The following is a 12,451-nucleotide window of genomic DNA, read 5'->3' on the forward strand; positions in this document are numbered from 1 at the left end:
CTTGCCTGACTAACCTAATGATGTTCTCTGAGGTGACGGGCCCAACACGTGAAGGGAATGCAGTGGATGTTTACCTGCACTTAAGCAAGGCCTTTGACATGGTCTCCCATAGCATGTTTATTGCCGAATTGGCAAAATACACACCAAATGAGTGCGCTTCCATGGCTGGGCTGCCAGGCTCAAAGGGTGGTCAGCAACAACACAAAATCTGACTGATGTCTGGTTACTAGCAGTATTCTTGGGTCAGTATTGTTCAGTGTCTGTATCAATGACCTAAGTAATAGGATGGGAGTGTACTTTCTGCATATTTGCAGATGCCACATTATGGGGAGCAGTTGCTATATCAAAGGGCAGCACTGCTACTTGGAGGGACCTCATAAGGCTGGAAGAATGGAATGGCAGAAACCTTACAAAGTTTCATAAAGGTGAGTGCAAAGTACTGCACATGGAATGGGAAAAACCCCATCCACTCAGATGATCTGGGGTTGACTGACTACAAAGTCCTGATGAGGGGCCTGTGGGTCCAGGTAGACATCAAAGTGAATGTAGAGCAGTAGTGTGCCCTTGTGGTGAAGAAGGCCAGCTGTATGCTGTTTTGTATTAGCAAGAGTATGGTCAGCTGATTCAGGGAAGCAATTACTGCTTCTATTCAGCGCTTGAGACCACATCTGGAGTACTATATCCAGTTTTCTGCTTCGCGCTACAGCAAGGAATGTGGTGTTCTGGAGCGAGTCAACCAGGTAGCCAAAATGATTAGGGAACTGTAGGGCACATGAGAGCCTGAAAGAACTGAATTTGCTCAGTCTGGAGAAAATAAGGCTCTGGGCATCTTTTTGTGGTCTTCAGCTACCCAATGGGGAAGTGTGAAGATGATGGAGGCAGACTTCTCAGAGGTGTGCAACAGAAAAGGAACAGCAGTTTTCACCATTAGAGTAATTAAACACTCTAAGAGGCTAACCAGCATCTCTGATCTTGGAGACATTCAGAGCTTGATTGGGCAAGCTGCCGTGCAAATGGATTTCATTGCCCTGCTTTGAGCAGGATATTGGATTAGATAAACTTCAAGTGTCCCTTTCAACCCATAATACTTTATGGTTCTACATATCTGTGCTCTCAGAATGTGGGTGCTCACTTTCGAGGCACTATCTGATAAAACTCTCGATCTTCAGTTTTAGTGATGTATGGATACCCATGGTGTGACTGTACACAAAGACCACTAGTAAAGACTAGTAAACATCAATATTTATAATACAATATTAATAATTACAATATTAATAATTACAATATTAATTAATAATTATAATACAATATTAACAACAATATTAATATTTGGATTATGTAGAAGTTAAAATCATCCTTATGTCGATAATGCTTTGTGTAGGTGCTAAGCAGGTGACCCTTCAGTTTGGTAGAATTTTGCTCTGGCTTTTTTAATTATAGTTTCTGATTCCACAAATCATAAAACTATTAAAGAAATTTAGAAATGATTTTGTGTTTTTGTTGCAGGTTCATGCTTATGCCAAACCAGTGGAAATAGAGAGCTGCCTGATTGCTGTTCATTATTTACTCTAACTAGTCAGTTTAGACAGATTTGTTCACTAGTGTTTTGAACATTTTTTGGCGATGTTTGTCATAGGCACTTTACCACATGCATATCTTTTCTCTGCAGCTTATGCTGCGTTAACTGTGAAGAAATTGGAATTTAAATCTTTAGGCATCTTTTTGGAGTCATGGTTCAGGGAAACAAAGATTTCTCAGAAAGCGAGCACAAGTATGACCATTATCTGGTACTGTTTCCCAACTGAAGTAAAGCTGATCTTTAGTGGCTATACATTTGGTAATCAAGTAACGTGATTTTAAGGATAGTAGGTTTCAGAGATGTAGAACTCGGTTGAAATGGTATAGTTGCTGTGGCATTTTAGCATTACCTTGTTATAATGTTACTGTGGTGGGTTGGCTCTGGCTAGCAGCCAGGCACCCACACAGCTGCCTTCTTGGTCCTCCGCTCCAGTGGGACAGGGAGAAAATAGGGAGACAAGGAGCAATAAAGCTTGTGGGTTGAAATAAAGACAGGGAAATCACTAACCAATCGCTGTCACTGGTAAAACAGACTCGACGTGGGGAACTTAACTTAATTTGTTGCAAATTAACATAAATATTTAATTACTGGGGAACAAAAAAAGGCAAACATTAAAGTACTTGGGGAAAGACATCTGACTTCCTTTCCCAGGCTCAGCTTCACTCCAGACACCTCTCCTCCCCCGCTTCTGGTCTCCAATTCACTACCCCAGTCACCTCTCTGCCCTGCTTGTTGCCACCTCAGACTATACTCAATGCCTTCAGCAAGGCAGGGGGCAGTCAGGGGTTGGGGCCAGGACAGAGTAGTTTCTCTCTGCTGCTCCTTCCTTCCCACCCTTTTCATGTGTCCCAGTATGGGTTCTCCATGGGCTTCAGTCTCTTTAGGGTGTACCTGCTGCAGCATGGAGCTCCTCCTCTGACCTGCCTATTCTCTCACTTCTTCTATTGTTCTCTACCTTCGCTCCCCATGCGGCATTTTCGGCCCTTTCTTAAATACGGTTTCACCAAGGTGCCTGCTGTGTTTGGCTGATGGGCTCAGCTGTGCCCTGCAGTGGGTCCACCTCAGAGCCACTGTAACCGACTGCATCGGGCACAGGGCAGCCTCTGGCCTCCTTCCCGCCTGCAGCTCCCCTGCTGCCAGCACCTTGACACCTGCACACACTGCAGTTGTGATCGGAGCTGCGTGTATTGCTGGCTAGCCCATAACATCCCAGGAATGTGGAAAAGGGAGTGCTGGGCTAAATATTACGAATAACTGGTGATAAGTGCTTCCTCATTAGAAGCTAATGCTGCCTTCAGCGTTCTTGTAGTTCTGTGTACGTCTGGATTGCTTCCTCAGTCTAATGCCTTTTTGAAGAACTCTTTAGTGGCTGAACTCTTGGGTTCTGTTTCTAAAATACTTTTGGTGCTTTTTGCCTGCCTGACTAAGGCTATATAGGAGTGGTTTTGCTGCAAACAATATCACGGCGAGTAAGTCATGGAATAAGGTGCTATAATCAAGCAAATATGAAAAGGCGGAATTTGGACATGTATAAAGAATAATGAATTGGTCTCTGAAAAGCAGCCTAAAACCTCCCTGTCCTGAAAAACAAACTGCTAAATAATTTGTTAGTAATTTAATGGATTTTTTTAAGTGAACAAAATAATATGGAAATAAATCACGTTAAGCCAGATCTGGATTTCTCTGTACCTTTCATGTTCATGCTTAATGAATCCTTTGATGCTTTTGTAAGAAAGTAATTAATTGGCTACTGATTTAACAAATGATATTATTATTCTTTTTGTGTTAATGTCTTCAGTAGCTGATTTTAGTATAATAGCCATATTCCAACATGAATATGCATTTAACTACTGTCATTATTAATCTTTTTCCTCTAATATGCTGGTAAACATTTGGTGACTCATTAGGAACTTTATAAACTTTACATATATATATTTATTTATATATATATGCATACACATACACCTTAGATAACTGGGTTAGCAGATCTGGATACTGCAGTTATTTTATCTTAGAAATTACTGTTTTCTTATCACTTATGTAGCTTATAGTTCTTGAGTCACCTTTAGCCATAGAAAGAAACGTTTATAAGTAGCTTAAAAAGTCTACCCATTTTATCTTCATTTTGTGTATTTTGTGCTTAGGTAAATATTGCCGTTACTGGTTGTCATGAATGAACTTGTGTAAATTTCTGATATCATGTGACAATGTGTACCACAGTACTTATTTCATCCCATCGGGTATGTTTTGTAACCTACTGGCTAACAATTTTATACGATATTTATTTCTCTTACTGCAAAAAACAAATGAATAGTTTTTCTCATTCTCTACACACCTTCTCCACACCTTTTGTAATTTTATTGACCTTGTAGAGAAGCAGAGAAATATCTGAGTAGCTGTTGCAGAATCTAGTTGACAAATTAGTAGTATCCACAAATAATACTTTTCTTAGCTCTTAATTGACCAGTCAGTAACTGAGCAAAGTCGTGCCTTTGATAGGGGTTGGAGAAATAACTGGCACTTCAGTACTGAGAAACTGCTCTACAGTATCTTGTGATCTAGATGTTATATTCTAGAGTAATAGTAGCTTTATTGCAATTACTTTCATTTTTGATGGTTTATCAGTGTAAATAATATGTTGTTATATGCTTTATTTAGCTAAACTATGTAGCTTTGTGGTTTGAATTTAGAGACCTCTGTGGTTTAAAAAGGAAAAAAAAATCTTGTGTAGAATTTGACTATCTTGAAAATAAGCAATATACTAGTGAATATTGTTCTAAATCTTTTAAAATATATTGTAAGAAGAATAACTTATCTAGTAAATAATTTTCAGGTATTATTTTAAGTCTCAAATATACAGAGAACTTATGGTACCTCGTTTAATCACCTTGGTGGCATATATAAGCGCTTAAAAAAATAATGGTGCCATTTTCTGGTTTAGTAAACATTTTGCAGCTCCCATAATAATAATTTAAAATATGTGGCTAAAAGGATATTCTCTGCTCTATCTGGAATATTCTTCAGATACCTCTACGGAAGTCAATCTCAGGCAACTTTGTGGATATACATGTCTAGCTCCCACTGACTTATTAATTCTGTATTTCTTTAGGTATGAATTTTGCTGCTCGAGACTTAAAAGTTAAAAATCTTCAATATTAGGTTTATCAGTAATGAAAAATTATTGACATGATTTATTGTATAAAACCTTCAGACTCAAAGAGGTAACATACAGGAATTTATACTCAAAGCAGCAGAAAAAGTAAATGTGTGAGCTTCAAACTGCTATTGTTTACTAATTCACAAAGGCACAGTATTTTTTTCAGTACTACATAGCCTGAGCAGAGGCTTTTCTAAGGGTATTTGTTCAATACAGTCTAGAGAACAGATTGATCTCTTAGACTGATGCAAGTGTTTAACTGGAAAGGAGTGCCTCTTTCAGCTAGGAAATTTTCAGCCTCTGAAATTACATTTCAGTGCTGTAAAATAGTGCTGCATGATTGCAAAAGCTTGATTTGAATTTTAGCAGAGACTTTTTTGTCTTTAAATATATCTTTCTCTGGGAGGAACTCAATGTAGAGTGGTAGAATGTAAGTTTATAACAACGTAATCGAATTATGTTCCACAGATATGGATGAATCAGGGTGCTTGTCAGGTCTGGATAAATGTAGGTACCCACTGACAAACTGTTATGTCATACTGGTGTTTCAGAGGTCTAACTGCATTATTTTAAGTTTTTAGTGTTTGTTCCAATACTTTTGCCTGGTGAACATGGCTGAGTGACCTAAAAGTTGATGTTTTTTTTGTCTCATCTTTCCTCTGCTAATGTGGTAGAAAATTACAAGGGACATGCTTGTCAATGGCAGTAATTAACAAAAACAGCAGAAAATAATGGATATGTAGGTAAATATGACTGTTTACACTGAGGCCTAGATTTCACGTGCTAGATACATCTTTGGTTTATTTGAGTTTTAGAATATGCTTGTGAGTTTTAAAATACAGTCCAACTAGTGATATTACACTTCAATTCCTATTACAGAACTAAATATTAAACAAAACATACGAAGTCTTTAGCTGTTACCTTCTTAGTTTGGTAAGTTGGAGATAAACCTAAAGCTTTCCTTCCTATCCTGATGTGTATCTCTAACCCTGTAAGGGAGCAGAAGAGAAAAGGAGATGTGCATTGAGTTGTGTGGCTTTTGAATGAGATCTTCAGGGCATGTGGTCTCCACTGAGTTTGTGTGATTTGGCTATGAAGGGCATTTTGAATTCATGAACGAATTAATGTTTGTTCTGCCTTTTTTTTTTTTTTTTTTCTATGTACAGGCATTTTCCTTGTTTACCACTGAAGTGGTAGTCTGAGTGGTAGGCTCTTTAGCTAGCACCTGCAATGCCAGGCAGCCTCAGTAACTACATTTCAGAAGGTCTATTTGCAAAGAAAATGGTAGTGTCCTTTTTTGTATTTGTAGGAGTATGCAGCTTCTGGAATTCAGGCTAGTTTGCTGAGGTTAAAATTTAAACTATGAGTTGTTCTTTTTTTTTTTTTTTTTTAAATTAAAGTAAAAAATCCTGTCAGCCAAGTACTTAATCTCACAGAATCAGCTTGAATCAAAAATACCGCAGGCAGTAATACCAAGTTAGTGCTCACAAGCAAATGAGTCCCAGTAAAGTCCTCTTGTCATTTCTGTTGGTGGAAAAAATTGAATATTTCTTTTAACTGCTACTTCTTTTGCATAAGCTGTGGAAGAAATGAAGCTTCATACCTCAGGGATGAGGTTAGAAGTTAAGGTGTTCAGTTTCTGTCTTGACTCAGAAAAAATACCTGTCTAATCGAAGGACTGGAAATATAACATGCGCTGGAACATCATTTTCTTAGAAATAAAAGTTCTTTAACGATATCTTTTATCCACATATTTTTATTCACATATATATGTGAATTTTGTTTAGTCTCGTATATGAGAAACAGTTGAAGAGTAAAAGAACTTCTTGAAGGGGCATGTAGGCAAAGCAATAGATACTAAAAAGACTAAGGAAGCAGTCCCAAATGCTTTATCTATGTGGCATTACTAATAGCCATGACTGCTACGAATTTGCAATCAGTGGATATATCAGCTTCCAAAGGTAAGAAGTGTCTCACAAAAGAAATGCTCTGAACTCTGAAAAAAACAGTGTCTTCAGGGTCGCAGTGGTGGTGGAGTCAGACCCTTCTCAGGACAGAATGGTATTTTGTATGTGTTTTTAATTGCTTACTGCTTACTAATTAACTTGCTCCTGATGGGATTTATGCAGAGAGACTGTTGACCCTTGATTAGTAAGCAGCTGACTTGAGACCAGTTTCATTGCATTTGTACTTTTGGTCTGGGCTGCCAGATTTTTTAAAAAGCTGATAATTTGAAGTAAGCTCTTCTAAATAGCTATTGTAAAAATAGCTGTGTACAGCCTGGCCTGCTAGATTCCCTTCAAGTTAATCTACTGTGCCACAATACAAACATAATTTGTTCACTCGCTGTCTGAAAACACTTCTTGAAGAGCAATTTATGAGGAGAGGGAGGGAGCAGCAAGGTCTTCAACACATTACATTAATCTGTAACAAGAAACCTTAAATTTTAATGGAAGGAAAGCAAAGATCCTTTCTGATGTCTTTTAGAGTGTTTTAAGTCTTGATATATTGAAGCTTTTATAACTTCTATTTTGCACTGTCTTGGTTTATGTGACCATACGTTTCTACAAATCCCAACATTGCTAACCATTATTCTAGTAAACTAAAGTATTTTTTTCTTTTCCTTTTCTTTTTTTTTTTTGTTTTTCATTCCAGCTGTTGCCTGTTAGGTTGGTTAAACCTGTCTTTTGCTAAGCTGGTTTCTGTTTTCCATTGCATAGAAGTTGGCCAGTGTTCCAAACAGATAAATAGAAAAGGAAATGAGGTTGCCTGAGGGAGTGCAGAGGCTTTTACAAAAGCAGGAGATGGTGCATTGAAAGATGTGGTATTATTGATCTTTGGTGAAAAGTGCAGCATTATTGTGGTCTTGAAGGCGTAAATCTTTATAAACTGTTTTTTTCTTATTTGAGGGGGAAGAATTGGACTTAGCCCTGTTGCTAGGGATTTATGAACACTGATGCATGTATTATCTTCACTGCCTTTTCTTGCCTTGGTTTAGTTTTAATCAAAATAAATTGTGAAAAATACCAAGGCAGGAAAGTAATTGAGTCTGAAAACTCAGTACTGTAAAATTTTGCTACTTTAATACTCTTGAAGATCTCTGAGAATTCTTGCTTTTCTAAGACAGAGGCAGTTGTGCTATGCTATATGCTTTTGTAATACAAGTCTGTAGGATAGAGCTTATATTTTTTATGGTGACGTTGAAAAGTTATTGTTGAACAGATATAAACTGTGCTCAGTATTATTATATATATACATGTAGCACATATACAGGATTTGGAATTCTAGCTTGAAATACTGCTTGTGTATATGATACAGACTGATATTTTTGACTGATTATGCGCAAATGCTATACAAATTATTTTCTATTTAAACAAGCTAGAAGGAAAAATCTATTGGTATATGTCAATGATTGCTTGATATATACATGAAGTTTCTAATTCATGTTTTTATGGCACAACCTATTAATGATGGTAAAGATTTGAGAGGAGCTGACCTGATCTAGTGTTGCTACTAACCCTGCTTTAAGTGGGAGGTGAATTAGACACTGATCAACATTTCTATGTATCTGTAAGGTATAAAAGAAATATTGCTAGCAGTTGACACGGTATCTTTAGCGGCACAGGGCTGACCAACAGCTGGCATCACATAGACTCTACTTTCATGCCTTTTACCTGTTTCTAAGTCATTTTTTCTCTTTGCTTTACAAATACTTCTTTTTTTCTTGGAGGACCATATCCCTGAGAAAACCTTTGTTTTACAAAGGCATCAATTCTAATACCTTTCATGGAAAGGAGGGGACACTACGTAGTTATTTGCAGCACACATACATCAGCTTTGGCCTTGAACCAGAACGATCTTGAATGTTTGAGGTCTACATAACCATTCAACTCTGATTTCTCCTCCAATCTGTAGACCACAACTGGCAAGTCTAGCATGAAGTTAGTCCTTTGATGGTGTCTCCATATAGTCTTGTTCCCAAGACCTGTGGCATCGAGGGAAGGTCCCTTGCATCCTGAAAGAATCAGCTTCATTTATGAGTGATATAGAGGGAGGATAATAGAAAGTACAAAGCTGCTACTTTTGCCAAATAATGGCCTCCAATTGCATGTGATCTGCCTTCTACTTCTAGACTATCCTCTGCTCTAAAGCACTGGGGTTTTCCTTTCACAAAACCATGCCTATTTCATTGGAGTCTTCTACTACCTTCTAACATCTTTTCCTCCAGTCATCTTAAGTGAACTGATACAGGTGTTGAAAATATACAAAAAAACTTCCTGGCCATAGGCCTCTACATTTTCTGCCTGGAGGCACAGGCCAAGAGAGTAGATACCAGGTTTACCAGCAGTGCAGTTCTATTCCTGGAATCTCATAAGCTAGAGAAAGAAATTCTCTTTCTCAACAGTCACGTTCCTAATGCCAGGCTGTTTGCTGCTGTGCAACTCTTGTACTAAATATCATCAGTAAAGGAGACGGGCACTGGCATGAGTTTATAGTTTCCATTGTTTGGTTGCTGGGCCACTGGTCACAAACCACTGAGCCTTCTCCACTTCTGTTCTTGATTCTTTGGGTGGTGAGCTTGCTGCTTCAGCCATCAGTCTTTCATATATCTTCCTGTACAGGAGCAAGTCTAAGAGGTGAGTCAAAGAATCACTTGGTGTTCTGTGTCAGGTTGTTCCTACTTGAGTTTATGGCTTTATTAAATGATAAAGACCATCTTTCTTGTGTGCCCAGGACTTAGGGGGATGTCTGTATCCCTTGTCATGTGTGTTTTCAGTTCTTGTGGATCTTTTGTAGCAAGTGGTTAGTGCATTCTAGTTACCTCAAAGTCTGTGCAGAAATCTGCCCTCTGCCCCTCCATGCTGCTCTGACAAATACTCCGCACCTTTCCTCTAAACGGTGTGCCTCACCAGACAAGCTGACCATGCGGAAACTGGCTTTTTCCCTGTGGGATATTCTTGCTTCCATATGGTCTTGAGTGGATTGGTGTGATTAAATCCTGGCATCGAAACACATTTTCTATTTTCACGTGTCCTTGAATTATTTTGTTGCAGTGGTGAGATTACAGGGAGTTCACTAGGTTTGCAAGTCTGACAGTATGGACTGTAAGGGACGAGATGTGTTAAGAATGGAGGAGGAACATGCTCTTCTAACGTTATCCTGTGTAGGACTGTAAAACATGAAGCTCTTCAGACTGTTTGTACTTATTTTCAACGGGATCAACTCAAAGCACTCCTGGAAGATTCCCCTGCTGTGAAAGCTCTTCATATATAAGCGCTTACTGAGGGCTTGGTCTTGTGAGGCAGTTCAAGTTCTAGATGGGGCAGATACTGCTATGCAGCTGACTGCATAGAGAAGCCGACTTTGTCTCCTACTTTAGCCTCTTAAATGTTGGGCAGATATTGCAGTGTATCTAAATGTCATCTTTCATGATCTTTATGTGCAGGCTACGAGTTATAGCTCAGCCACACACTCAGTTTGTGTTCTCTCATTGGCATATTTTGTGTGTTCATTGAGAAGCGTATGATTCATTCTGCCTCAATCTCTGTCCACCATCGGTAGTCACTTTTGGTTAGTCATGTGTCTGGCTGAAATGCCTTTATTTTGGATCCCTGTTTGCTGGATACTGAGAGTCATGCATATAACATCCGGCTTCTTTTTCACCCTCCCTTTTCAGGGACCCCTCCCATCCACACAGTCTGAATCACATTGTATGAAGGGTACTATTTTTAACTGGTGTCAGAGTAATAGGCAATTAAACCTCCTGCTAGGTCAAGTTATATTACATGGGACTGTTGGTCTGCTAAAGATGCTTCTCTTGCATAAATATTCTTAAGATACAAGGAGTGTGGGAAACATGCCAGATGTTTCTCTCTGTCATAAAGCATCATTTGCAGGTGATGGCTAAAACATTTTCAGTAAATTATAATTTCCAGTTCCCTCTCTTACAACGTGTTTGGGCTTTGGTTCACTAGCTTCTCATATATCTAAAATGGGGACTAGCAGTTGGCAATCTGCTTGCAGGGAACAGTCGTTATCCTAGTTGTACAATGAGACATTTTAAGTGATACATCATGACTGAGGCATTCAGAATGCTTTTCACTGGGTGATATTTTTTTTTTCCATTTGCTAACTAGGGAAGACCTGAGATCAGCCTCTTTCAATTCCAGGAGAATAATATTGATTTTTCTTCCAGGATTGTCTTGAGTTTATCTCTGTTCTGTGGGTCTGATCAGCTAATGTATCTCTCCTGCAAGCCCCACAGTGTTGCAGAAGGTAACACAGGTTGTGTCTAATGTGATTTCAGCTGTACTGGCTTTTCTGGGGTACTCATGGATTTGGAACTTCCATATATTCACGCTGATGTCTTGAATGATGTTCATAAAAGCAAGTTCCTTTTCAGGAACTTGCAGTGCAGGGAATCTGGCCAAAGATGGAAAATCTGCATCATATGGTATGTTTACTCAAGATTTTAGTAGGATTGCTTCAGAATTGCAGAGAGGCTCCTTTCTTGAATCTTTATGAATGACAGGAAAGCATACACATATTAGTAGGAATGTGATGTGGTAAGGTTTTTTTTGGGTTTCTGGGCCTGTCCGTTGTTGTTCTGAAAGTACTTCTCTGTATCGTTTTAAAATAGGTCTCAAGAACGTGGATCTGTTAGCTTCATCCAAGTAATTTTGAAAACTGTTTTAGGACAGCATCTTTGCACATGAATGAAAGAATGTTGCAATCTGAAGAGCTTTCAAAAAATTTTGGTCTCTAGATAAGTTCTTCAGTGCTTCGTTCCATGCTGGAGAGCCTTTGCTGTTACTACTGCTCACAGGAAGATGTTTCTTCCAGCTCTCAACTTAGTCCATTCATGTTCTCTGAGAGTGTGTTGTCATTGCTTGGGTGCTCAGAGCAGTGTGCTAAAGGCCGAACACTACTTAAAAGAATGGTCTGTTTACAAATTTCTTGCAGCCATGGAGTTATAAAAGTCCTGTAACTAAGCTATCTTGAAGACACCATTCAAATATGCTTGGTTAACAGTTAATAAACGCTGTGAATAAACATGAAAGTACACCATTACAAATGGCTTATAAAAGAGCAACACAGAAATGGAAGAGAAAGGTTCTTAATTTATTTATGCCAAAGTTGAATCTCAAAGTTCTTCCACCCCACACCTCCTTCAAAGGACATCCAGCTCCTGCACTGAATACCTCTACCTACCTTGCTGTGAGACGAGCCTTGTTGGATAGTTTCTCTGCTTACTTGATGCCTCTATTTGCATACACTGAAGGGAAACTCATCTTGGTATAGCATTTGCTTTTTATAATCTCTTTCTTGAAGTTTTATGTGCTGTCCAGACAGCTTGATTTTTTTTTTCCTTGCACATTCTTTCCTTTAGAAATTTATTTACAACTTCCGAGGAAGTTCTACTTGTCTGACTAAAATAAGCACCATTCATTTTCCTCTTTTCATTTCACTTTTAGACCAGATGTTGTCTCTTGTCCTGGATTGGTTGATCAACTGACTGACTCAGTAAGAGGTACTCCTCCCAACATTTATTTTGGAGATTTAGCACCTGGTAAATGTCTCCATGCCCAGAAATTTATGTTTGTATTCAATGTATTCAGAAATGAACACATTTGATACAAATATCTAAAATGTCCTAAATGAATGTAGCTGATTACTGACTCTTGATTACCATCCAGATGGAATTCAGCTATGAA

At 38.5% G+C, this 12,451-nt stretch overlaps 1 protein-coding gene across 17 annotated transcripts in view; it reads left to right on the forward strand.

Annotated features, from left to right (window-relative positions):
• Positions 1 to 12,451, forward strand: part of ERC1 (ELKS/RAB6-interacting/CAST family member 1) — a 308,860-nt gene that overhangs the window by 32,945 nt on the left and 263,464 nt on the right. Inside the window, exon 1 of one of the 17 annotated variants that reach the window (XM_080576074.1) lies at positions 2,598 to 2,894. The exons of the other annotated variants lie outside the window; for them this stretch is intronic. The gene's annotated coding sequence lies outside the window, so the exon portion shown is untranslated. Of the gene's footprint in view, positions 1 to 2,597; positions 2,895 to 12,451 lie in introns of those variants that run through there. 17 annotated transcript variants of the gene reach the window in all.

The sequence above is a fragment of the Anser brachyrhynchus genome, assembly GCF_964034855.1.
Source record: "Anser brachyrhynchus genome assembly, chromosome: 1".
NCBI lineage: Eukaryota > Metazoa > Chordata > Aves > Anseriformes > Anatidae > Anser > Anser brachyrhynchus.